Here is a 21,280-nt window from a genome sequence, read left to right as displayed (position 1 = left end):
AATGGGGGTCCCCAGACTTGCCTGCCTGCGGCCTGCGGCGTGGCTCGAGTGGGGGCCCAGTGCGGCCCAGCTTCATCAGCTCAAACTCAAGACCCTCGCGAGGGGCCAAGCCCAGCGGGGCGGACGACAGGAAGCTTCCTCAGGAGCAGCCTCATCAGGCAGGCTCGCGAGGAGGCGGAGAGATCAAGGCAGGGGCACCTCGCGAGGAGCCCGTGACGCAAGCCATGACGATCGAGATCAGGCGGGCGCCAGGCGGGCACCGGCCTGTGCAGTGTCCTTGTTTCCCCTTCGGTGCAAAGGGAACAAGCACAGTCCAAGGCATCGGGCAAAGGTTACCATTCCGGTGCAAGAGACCAAGACCAGCAGAGCGGCAGGACGGAGGTCATCGTGGAGCCCAAGACGATGTCATCACCAGTGCTTTTGGCAGCCGAAGACCACCTTTGGTCAGGATAACTTGTACTAGATGTTCCCCTTCAAAATGGCCAATTGTTGGCGCCCTTCCCGCTCACATTTTGGGAAGAGGACCAGGGCCTCTATAAGTAGGACTAGCCACCATAGAGGGAGGGGGATCCAGACCGAGTAGAACACACCGCACCAGCTCAAGAGCACCTCTCGCGAGGCCGTTCTTCCCCCTATATTGTTTATCATCAACCCCTGAGGTAATCCACCACACCACACACTGGAGTAGGGTATTACACCACATCGGTGGCCCGAACCAATATAAACCTCGTGTCCTTTGTGTGTTCTTCTTTCCAGCCTAGATTTCTTGCGAGCCATAGAAGCGCGAGTCGGTAGGGAAAAGATCTCCATGCGCACCCCAGAGTTCGAACCTTAAGGGTCTGCCGGAATCCGAAATCCGACAACATGCAACAACTAAATGTCACATTGTCACTGAACATAATACCAAATTATGTGGGGCGTGGTGGCCGCGGCGATCTGCCGGCTAGATTTCAAGTTGACCCCCCCCCCCCCCCCCCCAACCACCTTGGCGCCGGGTCATTGCGGCGGCCCAGACGGCCCAAAAGCATAGCTCTTACCGATCTCCTCGTCTTCTCTTCGGCGATAGCCAGACAGCGTCGAGGGCTCAAGGTTGGTGCTGGCCGTTAGGCTGTTCTGGGTGAGATGGAGCACATCACAACACAGAAGATGAGGAGCAAACGAGCATTGTGCGTACGTTGATGCGTGAAGGTGGGTTTATGCGTGCTGCCAGTCACTAAATCAGCTAGACCGACTGTCGCAAGCTGCTGTCGATGATGAGGGAGTAGCTTATAATACTTAAATAAAATAAAAATTTAATGAAAATGGCTTCTCTGTGTGAGTCTGACTGAGATGAAAATGGAATGATGTAATATGACTTATCTGTGGGGTGATGTGGTGAGCAGTATATTATTAAAAAAACAGTATAACTCAACTAGCTAGGAGTCTCCATGACGATTTGACTGTCTTAGCCGTCGGATCCTCGAACATAGGATCCAGATCATCTCGCTACATCCCAAGTCGTCAGCACGCTAGACACCACGTTTCTTGCCTCGTGGGCTAGCTGTCCTAAATTTTTTTTTGAGCAAAGGCTAGTTGTCCTAATGGGACGGTGCTCTGGGAGAAATTTCTAAGGCATGTGGTTAATTGGGCCTCTCCCACCCTAAGCGCACTTCAGCTTGACTCTTTGCACCACCCATCATCGATCCAGCCCTTCCTTTTCACTCCTGACTTAACCTAGCCGCACCTGTGAAGGTGGCCTCCTAAAAAAAAACCCTGCGAAGGCGGACTGAGCAGCGGGGCATGACAACGGCGAATCATCCTCCTTCCCAGCGGCATAGATCAGCGCCATGGCAACCTCACATGCCCCCTTCCCGACCTTGACCTCGAACAATAGTGCCTACGACAACTTTCCAGCTCTCCCCGCGGGGTTGCCGGTAGAACTGGCATTCCTAGGCGAGGAGTCGTCGAAGATGGTCGAAGTGCTCCCCCGTTCCATGTACATCGGTTGTTCCTTCCCCTGTAGGTACAAATCGCGCCCTTTCTCTTACATGACATGCTAATAGTGTAGACAGAGGTTCCTGTCCTGATCCATCTGCCTCCCTCCCAGAACAATTCATTATTTCTTCATCTCTTCATTCATAGCGACGCAGCCGTGACCTGCGAGGTAAGTTGGCGCTAGCTGGGACCGGTTGATGTTGAAGGTGCGCTTCATTCTGGGGTTTTTCTTCAATCTATTAGTAAGCCGCTCCTCAGGAGGACCATGTCTGTTTTTGCAACTACTAGATGACTCGGTTGCGCCAATGGCGCAAAAAGCCCATTAGAAGGAATGTTAGTAGGAGATGTGGCTGGAAATATAATGCAATGTGGATTGCATTACAGATAGTAGAATGGCTTATATCCGGTTTACAGAAACACTTATATATAGGCATCCTCAAAGTTCATTTAGGCATCTTCTTAGTCTGACTGTGGTCTTCAAGAGTGTGTGAACGTACAAATAAGCAGTGTGTCATTGTCCCATAATGCTTGCATAGTACACTTCCACATGCACTGCCCGTAAAAGGTAACAGATTGTCAAACACGGATCGCTGAGATAGCAAAATCATCAAACACTGAGATAGCAAAATCATCATAACGAAAACACTAAGAGCAACAAAAACATGCACCGATCGGCATAATTATTTGATTCACATCTTTGGCACAGCCCTGCCTTTGAACTGCACATCTATGCCACATACGATTGAAAGCAAAAAAAAAAACCAAAGAAATAAGCGGACAAATATTGTACTCCCTCTGTCCCAAAATAAGTGTCGTTGATTTAGTAAAGTTGTACTAAATCAGCTCCCGTCAAAAAAAAAAGTTGTACTAAATCGGCGACACTTATTTTGGGATGACGGGAGTATAAACCAGCTAATGGGTTCTTAAACCAAGCCGGCCAACAAAGATATATCTTGTGATCAAGATATTCAGTTCAGTTAGTACTTACCAATGCAGATCACTAAGTGTACCTATACATTCATATACACAAGCTTCAAAGGTAATGTGTCATGAGTGTGTGACTACCATGATTTTTAAGGCAGTAAGGCGACCTAAGGTGAGGACCAACCGCTCTGACGCCTAAGCGCCTAAGGTAGACGTCTAAGCTCCTAAGCTCCTAAAGCGGGCATAATTGCAAGCCGCTGTTAGCACGCCTTGCCGCCCACCTTATAAACACTTAGTTATCTGGATGAGGGAGAATGGTATATTAGAAAAATACATGCAACAATTAGAAGACAATGAAAAGCTCGAAAATTAGATATAGCAAATTCATCGGAATCACATGGACACGTTGGAGGCAGGTATGTGTCAAGTATATAGAGAAATAAGAACAGAGAGGTCAAACTCTGCAGCTACTGTTCTAAAGCACGCTAAGCCAAACTCTGTAACTATGGTTCCAATGCACGCTACGCTAAGACAAACTCTGTAGATACAATAGGTAATGAACAGTTTGGGTCCAAGTAAACAAGTAATGGAAAAGGTAACCTTTTTTACTTCTAAGGAAATATTAACAATCTGATTCTACAAAAGATCTAAACATGCCTACATACAGGAGGCGGCTACTGAGCCACAAAATTCAGATAGGTTAATCAAAATGTTTCTACTACTGAAAACAAATGACTTTCTACATGAACAAACAAGCACAGTGAGTGTATGTCATCGTTGCAATTTGTATATGAAGGAAACAACTCACCTCACCAAGAAGAAATCATGTCTTCCTTTCCTCCTTAAAATTCTGCGAGCTGCAACCTACGCATTGGCTGTCACAGGAGTAGCAGCAGTAGAACCGCCACCTAAAAGACTTTCTTCAAAGCATTTCAAAGTGCTTCATATATACAACTCATCATTGGGTAGCAACACTGGACTGGTGTATGAAACATCACCGCCAAAACATTTGCAACTAAGCCATAGTTTGGGAATCAATCAAAGTAGCCTGCTATAAAGGCTTCCCATTGTGAATGTCATTGCTAGTAAGTAAACGACTCAACCAGAAGAACTTTGGGAGCATCTGGTTCCTTCATGAAGGGATTCCAATTAATTATGATGTAGATGGTGCCAAATTTGAAAACACTGATAACAATTGAACAAGCAAAGTCAAATACAAAATTAACTAATTGGTGATTTTATTATCACACAACAACAAGTGTTTGCTAATCAGTCTATGTGCAGCTATGTGCTCCATGCATGGTGTATACAAAAACATGGCGAGGGGGGGTGGGGGATTTGCAGCAGGACGGCAGCGGGCCATGTTATTTTTCGTCCTTATGCAACAACTACCAGCATGCACTCGTTGCGTTTAGTGGAGGAATCATTTGATCATTAGACATCTACTACTTTGACTTGCTACAGAGGCCAAAAGTGAAGTACATAGACTGAAGCAAAGATGGCGCCATATTAGTTGTACCCAGTCTGGTGTCATACGAAAAAAACTGAATTCTCAAGCTGCCCAATAGATGTGGATACTTAAGAAGTCGTTCTAGCTGAAAATCACAAAGTATATGAACCTTAAGTGAATAGCAGACAAATATTTCTGTTCTATATAAATAGAGCTAGTCAACTCAAATTACAAAAAATAACTACATATTAAACCATTAGAAATCTATGCGATAAAGTTCAGCTAACTGAGTTCATAATTAAAAAGATATTAGAGGGTGTCAATGAGTGTGTTATTATCTGTCCTTTCTAATAGTTTTCAAACAGAGGTCAAAATACTGATGTTGAAACCAACAGGGAGGAACACAATGGTGTTAGTGAGTCTGTTCTTGTTTGTCCTTTTTCAAACAGAGATCAAAATACTAATCCCGAAACCAACAGGGAAGAACCTTTGGGGTGACGGATAATTTTCGTATCGCATTAGTTCAATCTACAAAATCTAAACCCAAAATGAACATATGTTTGGAGTAGCATACCTCTAAACCAAATAAGAACCGGCGTCTGAACAAAGTAAAAAGTAAAAATGGTAATAATGTCCCAAAAGTGCAATCAAATGTACTCAAATGAGTAAGCAGGTGGGGAAAATAGGTCTGACCATACTACTATCATTTTTTGTTAACACCAAGTCTAAACAATCTATGATGCTCTTCTACATGTGCAAAGGTAAATTCGAAATTTTGGAACAATTATTTGGGTTTATAGTTTACTGGGACTATAAACCCTTGCCTAAACAGTAGTTTATTGATTAATATGTCAATTTTAAGGTAAGGTGACCACATGGCAAGCAAGATGTCATGGAGCAAATTCAAGGAATATTTTGATCATACCATTTCAGTGGACAACCGACAAAGTAGAGTGATAAGAAGAGGATGCTTACTCGATCAAGCATCAGAGCTTCACCTAGTTTCTTTCCCTGGCATCCATCAGTTCCCCTCTCCTTCGAGGCTGAACGACCTCTTTGAGGGCTGGCAGTCTGGTAAGGCCAACAACATTAACTTTTGGTTCAATAAAAGCAGCTTAAACTGATCTACCAACAAACGTGCATCCGAGCCTATATATTGAAGAACGGCCGTCAGCGTCTAAACAGCACACGAGACGCAAAACTGAGCATACAGAAAGTAGTTAATCTAGCAGGCCAAATCACATCAGTACGAAAATCATAGCCAAGTGGATAATTTTATTTGCATCTTACTTTGTTTGTCCCTTTGATTTTCTCTGAACCGGAGCCCTGTTAGCAGAGGCTGTAGATAAATATAGTTGCAAACAAGGGACACTCCAAAATGGTATTACTGCACCAGGAGAAGTAACCCTCACCACACAAACAGCGAGCCGCCGCAGCTGCAAGATCCCAAGCCATAAAAAGTTAACAAACATTCTCAGTGTAGTTTACTAACACAACTAATGGGAAAGATAAACTGCAGCCAAATAAGGTGATAAAAGGTAATATTCTCAATACAAAAAGAATAGCTCCAGGATTTGTAACCAAACGTCAACAAAGAATAGATAGGTCTCATATCAAATAGACTGATTATTGCAGCAAGCATGGTCAGAGCAAGCAGCATCTAACTGAGCACAGATATCATCTCAGTTCGGTGAATAAATCTACATAGCTGGTACATAGAACTGAGTAAGGTGTGAGCTCGCCAGGTTATGTGGCATGAGTGTTGTGAGATGAGATGATGAATGACCCGCAGGAAAGGAATGGATGCCAAACAATTTTAGTTCGTATGAATGCTTATGTTCATATACACCTTTTCGTTTTAATATGTACTGATATAACTGAAGGAATTGGTTCGTTCGATACGTACACTCTAAACACAGTAGTAAATTGAAGAAAAAATTGGCATAATATAGAACTTCCCCTGGTCAGTATAGGAGTGGAACATAGTAGCGACAATCAAGGTGGAGCATACCTTTATATTGGCTTTTGATTTATAGTAGATTTCATATACTGACGCACCAAATCTTAGTCTGAACTCCAAAGTTGCTTACAAGTATAAATATTCTACCTACCTTATACTATCTACGAGAATGCACGTTACATGTTCAGCTGCGAAGGAAAGCTCATGGCCCGCTAGCAGTCCCAATCCTGGAAAAAATAAATCAAGGTTACCTAAACTGTAACCAGTATAGAAAATATAGCCACGCCAGGTATACAAAGGAAAATTCAAGCAAATACGGAGTAGGTATTCTTATTTATAGGGGATCCAGAGTTAAAAAAAAATGAGCAATGAGGTATAACCAATTACGGCTTCGTTTGATATTGCATATTTCATCCCGGAAAGCCCATTTTAACAAGCCATTAGTGAATACGGGTATTTGTTGTTTGGTTTTCGTCGTAATAATAAAAATTCAGAAAATATACTGAAATGAGAGTGCTTCCTCACTCTACCTCCATAATCCTACAAACATGCGGAGGCACATGTAGATGGACAAGGCTATCCAGATTCCAATGAAATCACTGTAACTTGCGTGGGTGACAATGCAAGCGATGCTGACAACAGCCACAAGTATCTGAGGATACATACTTCAATGGAATGTGTCAGAAGAGAAAGCTGGAAAGTCAGGGCACAGATAAGCTGGAAAATTAGCGGACTTGCCAACGAATAAGCAGCATATGCAAAATCTGATGCTCCATAATTGACACCGTCGAAAACAAAAGCTAAAGCATTGATTGGTTGAGCGAGAGCAACAAACTGTACATAGGAAACATAACTCTGCTTAGTTCAAGAGATTGCCTTGAGGTAATCAAACATAAGAAAAGATTGCCATACTCTCAAGTACTAATTTTTTTAGTCCGTTAAGAGAGACCTGAAGGATTGGAGTATCACCAAAGAGCTAGCTATGGACAGGGGTGCGTGGAAGCTTGCTATCCATGTGCCAGAGCCATGAGTTGGTTGCGAGATCTTATGGGTTTCACCTCTAGCCTACCCCAACTTGTTTGGGACTAAAGGCTTTGTTGTTGTTGTTGTTGTTGTACTCTCAAGTACTAATTTTTTAGGGGTATACTCGCAAGTACTATGAACTGCAAGAAAATCATGAGAACGTAACTATTAACATTTCAAGATTCAGAGTTGCAATACTCTTATGATTCAGCACACTGTAATTGTACCGGTGTTGGCATGTAGATATGATGCAGTACACCATGGTCTTCTGTAAATAATCTCAAACCTGTATGGAGGCCAACTCCAAGAAGTAGGCCCAGGAGAAGCCCCAAGATCAATCCGAGCTGCAAAATGAACAGTTCTTCACTAAGGTGACAAAAAAGGATTTATAGAAAAAAGGAACCATACCTGCAGTACGCGGTAAGCTGTGGCCTTGGCCTTCAAATGGTCCTTACGAGCAAATGCACTTGCAAGTATAGCCTGTGAAAAATATTGTTCACACACTAATAGTACATAATATGCGTGAAACACATTGCTGGAAGCATATCCTTCTAAGTTATTAACAAACTTTCATGATTTTCTGGTCAACGACAGAGCACCCAGAAACACCAAATATTTCAAGGTGTGGATTGCATCTTACAGGTAACTAAAGTTCCACAAAGTAAACAATATAGTACTGTCAAAATATGAAAAGATAATTGATGGGTCTCATCATGAAACAGGTTGTGTGTTGCAAAAATGAAAAAAGGGGGCGGCAGATCCTAAAAACTAAATCAACCACAAAATCTTCTCCTCATACTGCTTGGATTTTTTTTCAAACACATAGCAGGCATAGATAAACAGAATCCACATAGGTGAAGATGAGAATTTATGGGGATCAAATCAAGAGAGACGACTTGGTACCTGCGCGCGAGTAAAAGGGTCAGGATGGAGGTAGAGGCAGCAACGCCGCGCCGCCCCTTCGGCCACCACAACCACGTGATGCCGCGCCGCGCTCTTCCGGCCTCCACTGCTACTTCCGTGCCACCGCACGCTCCGCTCCACCGCCACGGAATCCTCCTCCGCGAGGCCCACTCCTCATCTGCATCCCCTCGGTCGTAGCCTCTCCACCGTGAGCAAGGGGGCCTGGATGGTGGTCATCGTTGCCGTCGGAGAAGCTCGCCTCCACGCCCAAACGCCTCGGATACGGTGGGATGGGATCCAGGGTCGGGGTCGAGCACGGGTGGATGGGGGCAGGACGGAGGCGCGGGAGAGAGAGGAGGAAAAGGAGGAGAGGCGGCGAGGTATGGAGCCGCGGTGCTGGTTTCGAAGGGACGGGCCGGGGTGGCTGGATCTCTTGCAGCAGAGGGGGCGATGGTGTGCTGCCATCACGACTCTCTCCGTACCCTCGGGGAGGATGCGGCGGGAGAGCAGCTAGTGAGCGCCGGCTGGGGGGAGCGGCTGGCGAGGCTCTGGCCCGGGTCGGAGAGGCAAGCAGCCAGGGGAGCCGGCGTGGAGGGAAGAGGAGACGAGGGGCGGCGTGGTGGGAGAGAAGGAGGCGAGCGAGGAGAGGAGAGGAGGCTGCGTTGCTTTTTCTTTTTCGGTTTTGCTAAAGCACATCTAGATGTGCCATAAGTATTGCAAATTTAAATCCTATATCATTGATCTTATATTGAGATTACGTATGAATATTTTATTTTTCTTTTTTCTTTTCCTCTTCATGCTTGATTCATTCACTTAGATGTGCAATAAGTTGGGCACATCTAGATGTGCCCTAGACATTCCCTTTTCTTTTTACCCCTCGTCGGTCTAGGGTCTGATGTTTTTCTTACGCAGAATTAGACGAACGCCACGCCATTCTCTCGACCCCACACGTGATGAGCCCCATTCGTCATCCACTCCCGAAGCAGTTATGGACGTGAAAAAAAACCTATGACCCACCACACGCCAGCAGCCAAAAGTGAGCTACAGGAAACGAATCGAGCGGCCGAACGAGCATCGCGCACGCGGGGGCTCGAGAATGGCGGGTTGCACAGCAAGGTTTATATGTTCAATGCTTTGCCGATCGGTGCTTTGTTCATTGTTGATTCTCAACTACTACATATCTGAATCTGTAGATGAAGTTGATTGTCTAGAGCACTAGCTATATATGTGAGATTGGCAGCTAGGTGAATGCATTCGTTAAGAAACACAACAAAGGTGTCTACTGGTTCCGATTTCTGAGTATCTTCTCGGTTGCTAAGATAAAAATCTAGGTTATCATAGCATATGTCGTTTTCTTGCAAAAAAATAGTATCATATTATTAGTCACTCTTGAGACAGAGCTATGGATTAGCAATTATCTCTTCTCTGTAGAAATATTTTGGCCAACTTTTTGAGACACTGAATTTTATTGAAGATGACCACGGTCTTCTCAGGATCTTTGAACCTTGGAAACGTACATATACCGTTTTGACTATTGTTAGGTGCCTGCCATCTTGTACATGTATCACAATTGTTGTGAGAATTTTAAAGTGTGCTTTGACAGATATAGCAAGGCCTAATCTTTCTGGGTATAATTTTATATATATCAGCTCATAAGTAATCATACATTTTTATTGTAAGATAAGAAATCTTTGACTAATCCAACCACCGTGTACTGAAGTTTCTTTTTGTGAGTTGTGAAATGTGTGGTGCTTGCTTAAAATTTGACTGAGAGGCTAAAATAAAGAAGACAAAAGTCAGTCTTGTGAGTAAAAATAATTTGCTTTGACGAGGGCATAGAACGAAATTTCCTCCTGTAAATCATATGTTTGTATTGCACTAAGACTTTGACCAACATTAATAAATTTGTTCCAACGTCGATGTTATGCATGACCATTTTTCCTCCCAAGTTTTATTGGATAATTGAAGTGTTTCCCCTCCCAAGATGTATTGTATCACAGTTGAGTTTATCGAGTCACTAGTAAGCTTGCACGTGCAACGCACGGCAATACAATATAAAAAAAATCTCATCCATCTAGTTAGACTTATGAACGAAAAAGGAAAACATCCTACATAAATTTTCAGACGCAAGATTTAACCAAATAATTGCAGAGAAAATATTTTGATAAGGTGTCCGAACCTCTGTAGTTGCAAATTCAATGTACAGACAAACATTTTTTGTTGTAATAAGTGCTTGGTCATCCAAAAATCTAATACACTTTAGATCATTGTTAATCATCTCAAGCATCAGATAAAGTTATATTCATGTGAAGCAAATTGATTATATAAGAATGTTTTGTTTCGTCGCACAAAAGTACAATATTCCATTCACGAAATCCTTAAATATGAGCATGCGAGTGCGCGCACACACAAAAAAAATGAAGTATATCCATATTACATCACAAAAACAAGTATTTTTGTATTACATCTTAAAGAAAGTACACTCATATTCCATCGCAAACAAGCATATTATTTTTGAAAAGTTGACATGAGCAATGTCATATCTATTGGTAGGAGTAGATAGTTTTACAATCGGATCCATACAACCAAGCTCCCAAAACCGCAGCCCCGTCATTTTCTCTTATCATTCCCTAAAAAAACTAATACTGATCTTGAATGTGGCGTCACTGATTCCCCTATAACTTCTGAGGTCTCACGCATGTATAATAACCAGTGAAAAATCTCCTACTCCGCACGACATGTCAATTGTGTTCTTGCAAGAACGGCACCAGTCTGCAAACAAATGACTCCAAATATACAAAATATGCAGAATTTTCCTAATAAAACAATATTTCAGCCAAGTACAAAGGGAAGAAACAGTCCCTTTTTAACAAATGCTTGGCAGCTAAATTATTACGAAGAACAATGGAACTTCACATGTTTGTTCAGAATACGGACTCCATATGATACAGTTCAGAAACACTACTAGAAACTACGATTTTACCTAGCCATATACCCTAGGTGAAATGCAAAAAACCATAGGTAAAGGCTTTACCTAGAGCTTGCCCTAGGGAAAGAACCTTAGGTGCTTTACCTACAAACAAGTTTGGCTCCAGGGAAAGACTGGAGCCCTTCTGAAACATTTCCCCTAATAAACAAATATGCTATTCAAACTTAATTTCATAGCAGACATAATTCAAATAATTAAATTCTGAACAATAATTCAAATTTATAATTACAGCCGTAATTCAATGTACACATCAGATTTATGTTCAAATGACACACATACATCAGACCCAAGGTCAGTTTGAAACCAGATTCAAGGTCAGTTTAGAACCAAAATTAAAAAAAAATGCTACAACTAGCAGAATACCTAAATCAGCACGTACAAGCTTTGTTGGTCAATCCAAGTATCTACTACTACAAAAAAACTTGTAACAATATGTATCTATGTTATCTATGCATTCACCCAAAAAGTTGGTCTTCAAATAGACTTCATGTTCTACATGTTGCTGAGCACACAAAGTTGGTAGTTCTGTGCTTGTTTCCAAAATCTACAAGAGCGATCAAACAAGCAGTTGGTCGAACTGGAGGTGGTGGAATTTTGTTGATAAGACACTCCTTGTTTAGCTGCCAAAGTCTGCAAATGAATAGAGATACACCAACTGGTTAGTTCCAAAGGCTGGCAAGAATGTTGATAAGCTCGAACTCTACATAGCATCACCTCAAGAATATTCTTTGTGTAAGAGCCTGCATATGATGAAGGCAGAAATTATTTTTAGGTGTGGCGGGGTTTATGAAGGAGCTAATCATATATCATGCAATTAGGCAAGAGCTCACTAGAATAGTAGATATATATTACTTTGTGTTCTGAAAATACAACCAAAATCCAAAATTGAAGTGTTCGCACTCAACATACGTCACTAGATGGATGACCGATCAATAATTTATCATGTATATTAACCAGACAGACATAAAGATTATCTATAAAACATAGAAACTATAGATAAATCATGAATTGGTAACTAGTAGGATAAAACCGTAGTGAAGAATAAAGTCATAGTGAAGATCGATAAAGAATACATAGTTATAAACCCATAATGAAGCTTTACTTTCTTAACAGAACATGGCAACTACATCCAAAGTTAAACTGGCTTCAGTGAGACTTGCTTGGCAAAACTGCTCTTTAAATCTGCATAACAAAATTACAAGCAGAACCGAATCAATTGGTCATTCAACAATGGAAGTGCACTAGAACAAATTGAATAGCAGAGCATATTTCACTCAACCACCGCAATTGCCTTTCATCATAGTACGCACTTTCTTCTTTGGCGCCATTATAGCATACTGACTCTCGCGGCCTTGCCGAGTAATTGCTAGTTTTACTGATGTGCTGACGTGCAGTCAAGTTACAACCTACAAGCCCACTGCATCAGGCCACGACCCGGCGATGAGCAATCAAGCCCCGCAGGGAGGCACGTCTTAGCTCAAATTTTCATACGTCTTAGCAAATTTTACGTATGGCGGACACCAAACCACGCCAGATTGCTGGCTTCGCCCCTTGCATTACATGATAGTATACATCGACCATCAGACTATGACACCCATAAGAACATGTTCTTGCAGATAAAGAAGATAACTCAATGATAAATAAAGTATGAACAACTAATGGTTTCTTTTGTGCAAACAAACCAATGCAAACACATAGTCATCATAGTATAATTTAAGTGCCTGATGGTACAAATGATTTGTGCTAACCAGATCTCAGTTTTTCAGAGATGTCTCATCTGCATATGTAGCAAACCATGCCTGACACCGCATTGCTGGACTGATCATCTAGCCCTTATAGCCTATAAATCAACAATAATATCAGTTATGGCAGTAACTACATAACAAACTAAACTATTTCTTGTTCTTGGCTCATTTTTTCATGAGCGTTGATGTTTCATGCTTACCTCAATTCAACCGACAACACAAAAGTTAGCATACAACTAGATATCAAAATCAAATTGACATAATAATAGATATTAGATGGACATGGTTGTCAGTTCGACATATTCAAAAGGGAAATGCCTAGATAGTAGAAAATTACTAGGCTCCCTGATACAGTAATGTGCTTAAGACCACAGCCTCTCTGACTGCATTAATAAGATGCTACTACTATCAGTTATATAGACTCAAAGTGACCCTTTTATAACAAGACAAGGTTACTATACTAGTATACTTGATGTGTGTCCATAGATTCTTAATAACTTGAGATTCAACACAGTTGTTAATGATATCTCTTGTTGCAGCGTTCTTGTCAAACATTTCCTGAACCTACTCTCTTTTATCGATTAAAGTATCTATAACTGCTGGGTAGGTTATGCAATTATAATCGAACTGATAATAACTACTTAATGGTAAAGAAATAGTGTCACATGATTATATCCCCACGTAGTCTATTGATCTACTGAATATGCAGATTTATATTGAAGATCCAGCACACAAGTAAACGTTAGAGTGAGAGATATAGAGGTAACCTGTTGGGTAGGAGGGGGGTACAACGTCGGGTAAATGCGATAGTCTTCCGACTAGCAGGCGCGACAAGGTCAACAATGGACGGCGCGGCGCCGTCATCCCGGCCGGCGTGGCCATGGTCACCACGCCCGTCACGCCATGGTTTCGCTGGAGCGCTGGAACTAGAGAAGGGGAATAAGAGGGGGCACGGCAGGGGCAGTGCGGGGTGGGGCGGCGGGGGACACGGCGGGCCAGAGGGGACGCGGGGTGGCGGTGGGGCGGGGGACACAGCAGGCCGTGGATGCGGTAGGGAACGGGGCTCTCGTTGGGTGAGTCGAAGAGAGACACCCGTGACGTTGTTGCAATGGCAACGGAGGCCATGGCAACCGACTCATCATCTTCATCATCGTCATCATCCTCATTGTACTCTTCTTGCACAACCAAAGCCTTGTGAGGAGTCTTCTTGGAGAAGTTGTTCTTGTTGGGGAACGACTTGGCCTTGTCCTTTCGGATGAGCTTGCCACCATTGTCTTCCCTCTTCTCATACGGGCATTCCGCAATGAAATGACTCACGTTGCCGCAATTGTAGCATAGGATAAAACCGTAGTGAAGAATAAAGTCATAGTGAAGATCGATAAAGAATACATAGTTATAAACCCATAATGAAGCTTTACTTTCTTAACAGAACATGGCAACTACATCCAAAGTTAAACTGGCTTCAGTGAGACTTGCTTGGCAAAACTGCTCTTTAAATCTGCATAACAAAATTACAAGCAGAACCGAATCAATTGGTCATTCAACAATGGAAGTGCACTAGAACAAATTGAATAGCAGAGCATATTTCACTCAACCACCGCAATTGCCTTTCATCATAGTACGCACTTTCTTCTTTGGCGCCATTATAGCATACTGACTCTCGCGGCCTTGCCGAGTAATTGCTAGTTTTACTGATGTGCTGACGTGCAGTCAAGTTACAACCTACAAGCCCACTGCATCAGGCCACGACCCGGCGATGAGCAATCAAGCCCCGCAGGGAGGCACGTCTTAGCTCAAATTTTCATACGTCTTAGCAAATTTTACGTATGGCGGACACCAAACCACGCCAGATTGCTGGCTTCGCCCCTTGCATTACATGATAGTATACATCGACCATCAGACTATGACACCCATAAGAACATGTTCTTGCAGATAAAGAAGATAACTCAATGATAAATAAAGTATGAACAACTAATGGTTTCTTTTGTGCAAACAAACCAATGCAAACACATAGTCATCATAGTATAATTTAAGTGCCTGATGGTACAAATGATTTGTGCTAACCAGATCTCAGTTTTTCAGAGATGTCTCATCTGCATATGTAGCAAACCATGCCTGACACCGCATTGCTGGACTGATCATCTAGCCCTTATAGCCTATAAATCAACAATAATATCAGTTATGGCAGTAACTACATAACAAACTAAACTATTTCTTGTTCTTGGCTCATTTTTTCATGAGCGTTGATGTTTCATGCTTACCTCAATTCAACCGACAACACAAAAGTTAGCATACAACTAGATATCAAAATCAAATTGACATAATAATAGATATTAGATGGACATGGTTGTCAGTTCGACATATTCAAAAGGGAAATGCCTAGATAGTAGAAAATTACTAGGCTCCCTGATACAGTAATGTGCTTAAGACCACAGCCTCTCTGACTGCATTAATAAGATGCTACTACTATCAGTTATATAGACTCAAAGTGACCCTTTTATAACAAGACAAGGTTACTATACTAGTATACTTGATGTGTGTCCATAGATTCTTAATAACTTGAGATTCAACACAGTTGTTAATGATATCTCTTGTTGCAGCGTTCTTGTCAAACATTTCCTGAACCTACTCTCTTTTATCGATTAAAGTATCTATAACTGCTGGGTAGGTTATGCAATTATAATCGAACTGATAATAACTACTTAATGGTAAAGAAATAGTGTCACATGATTATATCCCCACGTAGTCTATTGATCTACTGAATATGCAGATTTATATTGAAGATCCAGCACACAAGTAAACGTTAGAGTGAGAGATATAGAGGTAACCTGTTGGGTAGGAGGGGGGTACAACGTCGGGTAAATGCGATAGTCTTCCGACTAGCAGGCGCGACAAGGTCAACAATGGACGGCGCGGCGCCGTCATCCCGGCCGGCGTGGCCATGGTCACCACGCCCGTCACGCCATGGTTTCGCTGGAGCGCTGGAACTAGAGAAGGGGAATAAGAGGGGGCACGGCAGGGGCAGTGCGGGGTGGGGCGGCGGGGGACACGGCGGGCCAGAGGGGACGCGGGGTGGCGGTGGGGCGGGGGACACAGCAGGCCGTGGATGCGGTAGGGAACGGGGCTCTCGTTGGGTGAGTCGAAGAGAGACACCCGTGACGTTGTTGCAATGGCAACGGAGGCCATGGCAACCGACTCATCATCTTCATCATCGTCATCATCCTCATTGTACTCTTCTTGCACAACCAAAGCCTTGTGAGGAGTCTTCTTGGAGAAGTTGTTCTTGTTGGGGAACGACTTGGCCTTGTCCTTTCGGATGAGCTTGCCACCATTGTCTTCCCTCTTCTCATACGGGCATTCCGCAATGAAATGACTCACGTTGCCGCAATTGTAGCAAGTCCTTACACGTTTCTTGCCCCTTGTACCACTCGAGTTGTTTTTGCTAAAGTTTGGCCTCGAGTTTTTCTTGCTCCAAAATTGCCTTGAAGCAAGTGCCATGTGTTCATGATATGCATACTTCGTATTTTCGGGGTTGCTCTCCTCTTCTTCCTCTTCTTCGTCTTCCACGATGAGCTTGGCCTTCAATGCAAGGTTAGGCTTCTTTGCCCGTTGAGAACGGAGCACCGCATTGTCGGCGGTCTTGTCCAAAATGTTCATGGCCACAAACTCATCCAACACTTCACTTGAGGTCAAAGTGTGGAAGTCCGGTCTTTGACGAATGACGGAGGACATGGCCTTGTGATAGGGCATCATTGCCTTGAGGAATTTGCGCTTGATCCAATTGTCATCCGTGTCCTTGCTCCCGTGATCTCGTAGTGAGACCGCGAGTTTGGTTACTCTCCGATAGAGCTCACGAGGTTCTTCATCTTCCTTCATTGCAAACTCATCGGCCTCATCTTGTACCACTTCATAGTTGGAGCGTTGAATGCTTGCGCTTCCCCGGTAGAGAGACACGACACAATGCCATGCATCTTTGGCCAAGGCGAAAGGACGAAGATGAGGTAGGTCTTCGGGTGGAATTGCATCTTGAATGATGAAGAGAGCATTCTCATTGAATTGATTGTCCGCGGCTTCTCGAGGAGTGAAGTTGCTTGGATCATGTGGATAGAAACCTTCTTCAATGATTCTCCAAAGGTTAGTGTTCACATGATTTAAATAACGTTTAAAGCGGTAAACCCAAGAATCAAAATCCTCATTTTTCACAATCTTAGGGGGAGGACCGGCATGATTCAAATGAGTGGAAGGAACCGGTCCACCATAAACAAGTGGTGGTTCCACATGGGCAAAGATGCCGGTGCCATTCTTGCCACTAGAAGAAGGAGCCTTTTCACTACTAGCTTCCCCCTTGTCGGGGATAGCATCCTTCACCTTGTTGGCGGGATCACCCACTTTCAACGGTGCGGTGGATAGTTTAAGCCCCTCAAGAAATTTAGTAAACATGCTTTCGACTTCGGTCGTCATGGAGGTTTTCAATGTCTCCAAGGCCACATTGAACTCCTCACGAGAGACCGAAGTTCCCCCATCTCCCGTAGACGAGATCGGATTCACACCGGAGTGTTCCTCCACACCGTCTATGGTATCAACCATACTCTTTGGACGGTAAAGTCCTTAATAAAGAGATGAGGCTCTGATAACAATTGAAAGGATCGATATGGTTGACTAGAGGGGGGGTGAATAGGCAACTAACAATTTTTAACTTTTCTTTAACAATTTAAACTTTGCATCAAAGTAGGCTGTCTAGATATGCAACTAGGTGAGCAACCTATATGATGCAACGAGGATAGGTACACAAGCAAGCAAGAGATATGAAACAAGTAAGCTTGCTCAAATAAAGGCACGAGATAACCAAGAGTGGAGACGGTGGAGACGAGGATGTGTTGCCGAAGTTCCTTCCCTTTGAGAGGAAGTACGTCTCCGTTGGAGCGGTGTGGAGGCACAATGCTCCCCAAGAAGCCACTAGGGCCACCGTATTCTCCTCACGCCCTCACACAATGTGAGATGCCGTGATTCCACTATTGGTGCCCTTGAAGGCGGCGACCGAACCTTTACAAACAAGGTTGGGGCTCTCTCCACAACTTAATTGGAGGCTCCCAACAAAAACCACGAAGCTTCACCACAATGGAATATGGCTCCGAGGTGACCTCAACCGTCTAGGGTGCTCAAACACCCAAGAGTAACAAAATCCACACAAGAAAGTATGGGGGAAGCAAATATCCTTTGGTGGAAGTGTAGATCTAGGTCTCCTTCTTCAATCCCTAGCAAATCAACAAGTTTGAGTGGCTAGAGAGAGAGATCGGGCAAGAGAGCTTGAAGGGCATTAATGGTGGAGTGAGAGAGGTCAAAGGTAGGAGTGGTAGGTGGGAGAAGCCCCCTTAAATAGTCACCCCACATTTCCAACCGTTACTGCGTCTTTTGCACTGCAGCGGTACAACCGGTCCTTGTCCCGGTACAACCGGGACTCACGGTGTAACTGCAGAACCCTACCAAGCGGTACAACCGGACAGGCGGGCGGTAGTACCGGCTAAGAAAAATAACCGGACTAACCGCCTGGCTACCGCACAACCACCGCATCAAAACAGGAGCTTGACCGGTACTTGGGCGGTGCCTGGCCGGAACAACCGCATGGCCTTGAGCTCTTGGGCGGCTAAGTTCCGAGCAGAAGAACCGCTCGGACCACCGGTGGTACCGGTCATCGTGGAACGACTGGACCAACCGGGCCACTACCGCCCAAGAACCGCATCAAACCAGAAGCGAGAGCGGTACTTGAGCGGTGCATGGACGGAACCACCGCCCCAGCTGTTGCAGAACATGGTGGCGGTATCACCGCCCGGAGGCAGCGGTACAACCGCTTGAGCGAAGCTGGTGAGCGACAAGACCCAGCGGTACAACCGCTCCAAAGAGCGGTACAACCGTTGGGCAGAAACAGTGAGCAGGAAAGAGGGGAAGAGGCAAGGAAAACTCTCTCTCACACACACACATGAGGAAGGCAAAGAGAGGGTGAGAAAAGTGTACGTGAACTGATTCCCCCAGAGCTTCCTAATGAGGATTCCCTCTTGATAGTACGGGTACTCTACGACCAAAGAAAATAAAAGCGTAGAGGACACATCTTCGATCTTTTCCTTCGAGAGGCAATAGCAATCCGATGTAAGCCTAAGCATCGAGAACCTGAAACATATAGCACACGATTAGACCACAAAGGGTTGTCATCATCATCCAAAACATAAAGAAGGGAAATGCCCTTTCATGGGGGGTGGTCGGTGATGCTGCCCACGCCTCCTTCACCCTCCTTTGCTGTTGGCAGTTGTGGAAGCATCGAAATGCTGTTGTGTTCCAAGGCGCACGGCCTTCCCTGACCCGCTTACTCGGGTGCTGCCGGGAAGACTCGGTCCTCTGGAAAAGCCGTTTGAAAGTGGCCGATCGGCCGTGAGCAGATAGGTGGCTGCGTGCGTTCTCTCAGGAGAATTAGACTTAGTGTTAGGGTGTGGCGCCTGTGCCCGCCCTCCCTCTCTCAGTACCTCTCTTCCTCCCCCCCACATGTGTAAACAACTTCCCCAAGCAGGGGGTGTGATGCAATAGAAAAAAGAAAAAGATTCAGGTGGAGGGCTTCCCTCCCCCGGTGACCTTCAAAAAAAATTTGGCCATTACTATTTCTATGGATATTTTAGTAAGAAATATTTTAGTAAGAAGAGTAAGGTATGTCCCTTGTTTCTCATCCTTTATGCATAAAACTGTTTATGCCATCCATACAAAATTAACTTGCAAAAAGACCATGCAGATTTTAATAGGTTCTAGGAATGTCTTAAGAAACCAGTGTAGACAACTTGGTTGCCTCATATATGATATATCTTTGCTTAGATCGATCTGTGGATGCTACATGTCGTAGGCTGGTGGGTTCCCTTGCTCAGATCGAGTAATAGTTGAGGCCACAGAAGTTGAAGGCGAAGGTGAAGAAAGCATTGTCTTGATCGGGTGACGAGGCGTCACAGGAGGCCGGTAATTATGATTGTTGATGAGCCTTTGATTTCAATTTGCCTCGGTGTCGCTCCCTTTTTACAGTCTTCAGTCACTCGGTGTCGTCCGCTTTTCTTACATTTTCTGATGGGCCTTTGATTTCAGTTTGCCTCTTATATTTTTTTTCTAAGTTCCTCTTTTCCGTGGTTATGTTCTGATATGTTGTAGCATGTTAATTTTTTTGGTCAAGTACTTCCCCGGTTCCTAAATATAAGACGTTTTGGCAGCTGTGCGTGGCAATGGCCTCACGGAGGCACACCGGTGGTGGAGGGCTTCTTATCTCTTAATTAGGTCGTCACAGATGTGCGTGAACAATGACCCTACAAGCCAGTAGCGGATCTAGCCCAATGGACCAGGGTGGGCCAACAATAGAAGTGTTCATAAAAAATATTTTTTCTTAATATTTTTTACCCTTTTTCCTATGCTATAAAGCTATTCCAAAAATGCCAGGGTGGGCCGTGGCCCACCCTGTCCACCCTCTACCTCCGCCACTGCTACAAGCAATGGCATGTCTCTGTGTAAGCCATGAAGCTCCTAAGTTTCCATGATCCAGGTGTGGTTGTCATCTTTATGATGTGTTGTGCATAAGCATAAGTAGTAGATTTAATTTATATTCATGAATGTAATTCATATCTAGACAGATTTACCTTGAACATGCTTAAAGTATATAGTCAGCTTGTATGAATGCCGCATATCATGTGTTTTATAATCATTTATAGAACTCTTTGTAATGCTTTGAATAATAATTTGCTAAACAATATCTAGAAAAGATAGCTTGAAAGAGCATGTGTAATTACTTCCATATATTATTTTAGAGTATCTAAATTCATATATGATTCATTATTGGTATCCAATGTTTCGCTTGTAAGCTACTTGGAAGTATCACTATTCAATTATCTTGGGCGAGGTTACTAAATGGAGCACCATTTATAGCCATTGTGGAGTTGGAGTTGGTTTGTACAAAATGAGAATTTATTATGTCTGTTCATAAGTATTTCTACTGAAAATGCAATCTCCAAGAACTCCATATGCTGCTCATACCATGTCATAACTAGATTTGAAATTCTGAAGAATCCCAGATTCGTGCAAATAGGTATTCTTTGTCACGAAATACACAAGTGGGACAGTTAAATAGTTAATTATGATGCTTTTTTCATTAGATGATTCATTTTAGAATTAATTTACTACTGAATTTTCAATGGACCCACACTACACAACACACACACACACATAACAAAAAAAAAATCATGTTTCTGAACTGAACTATCATTCTTTGGCGGAACTCATTTTCACTACTAGAA

The 21,280-nt window shown here is 43.5% G+C and overlaps 2 long non-coding RNA genes across 19 annotated transcripts; both read right to left on the bottom strand.

Moving 5' to 3' along the window:
* Nucleotides 1–1,950: 1,950 nt before the first annotated feature.
* LOC125532154 (uncharacterized) lies at nucleotides 1,951–8,920 on the bottom strand. Of its 17 annotated transcripts, XR_015604946.1 has the most exons (10): nucleotides 8,235–8,919; nucleotides 7,740–7,811; nucleotides 7,559–7,675; nucleotides 7,258–7,471; nucleotides 7,047–7,142; nucleotides 6,839–6,960; nucleotides 6,460–6,535; nucleotides 5,639–5,784; nucleotides 3,707–5,419; nucleotides 2,879–3,198 (listed from the first exon to the last, which is right to left on the bottom strand). It is a non-coding gene; the product is annotated as an uncharacterized LOC125532154 (long non-coding RNA). The 17 variants fall into 17 exon arrangements; XR_015604945.1 differs by having other exon boundaries at nucleotides 3,707–5,497; nucleotides 5,639–6,535; nucleotides 8,235–8,920; XR_007293797.2 differs by having other exon boundaries at nucleotides 3,707–4,493; nucleotides 5,324–5,497; nucleotides 5,639–6,535; nucleotides 6,839–7,471; nucleotides 8,235–8,920.
* A 2,494-nt stretch (nucleotides 8,921–11,414) lies between these two features.
* On the bottom strand, nucleotides 11,415–14,026 carry LOC125532153 (uncharacterized). Of its 2 annotated transcripts, XR_007293790.2 has the most exons (3): nucleotides 13,736–14,026; nucleotides 12,972–13,063; nucleotides 11,415–12,773 (listed from the first exon to the last, which is right to left on the bottom strand). It is a non-coding gene; the product is annotated as an uncharacterized LOC125532153 (long non-coding RNA). The 2 variants fall into 2 exon arrangements; XR_007293788.2 differs by having other exon boundaries at nucleotides 11,415–13,063.
* Nucleotides 14,027–21,280: the final 7,254 nt, after the last annotated feature.

Source organism: Triticum urartu, chromosome 5A, assembly GCF_056163025.1.
Source record: "Triticum urartu cultivar PI428250 chromosome 5A, HENAU_Tu73, whole genome shotgun sequence".
NCBI classification, from domain to species: domain Eukaryota; kingdom Viridiplantae; phylum Streptophyta; class Magnoliopsida; order Poales; family Poaceae; genus Triticum; species Triticum urartu.
The sequence above is the reverse complement of the archived record's forward strand: the minus strand, read 5'-3'. Positions and strand labels throughout refer to the sequence as shown.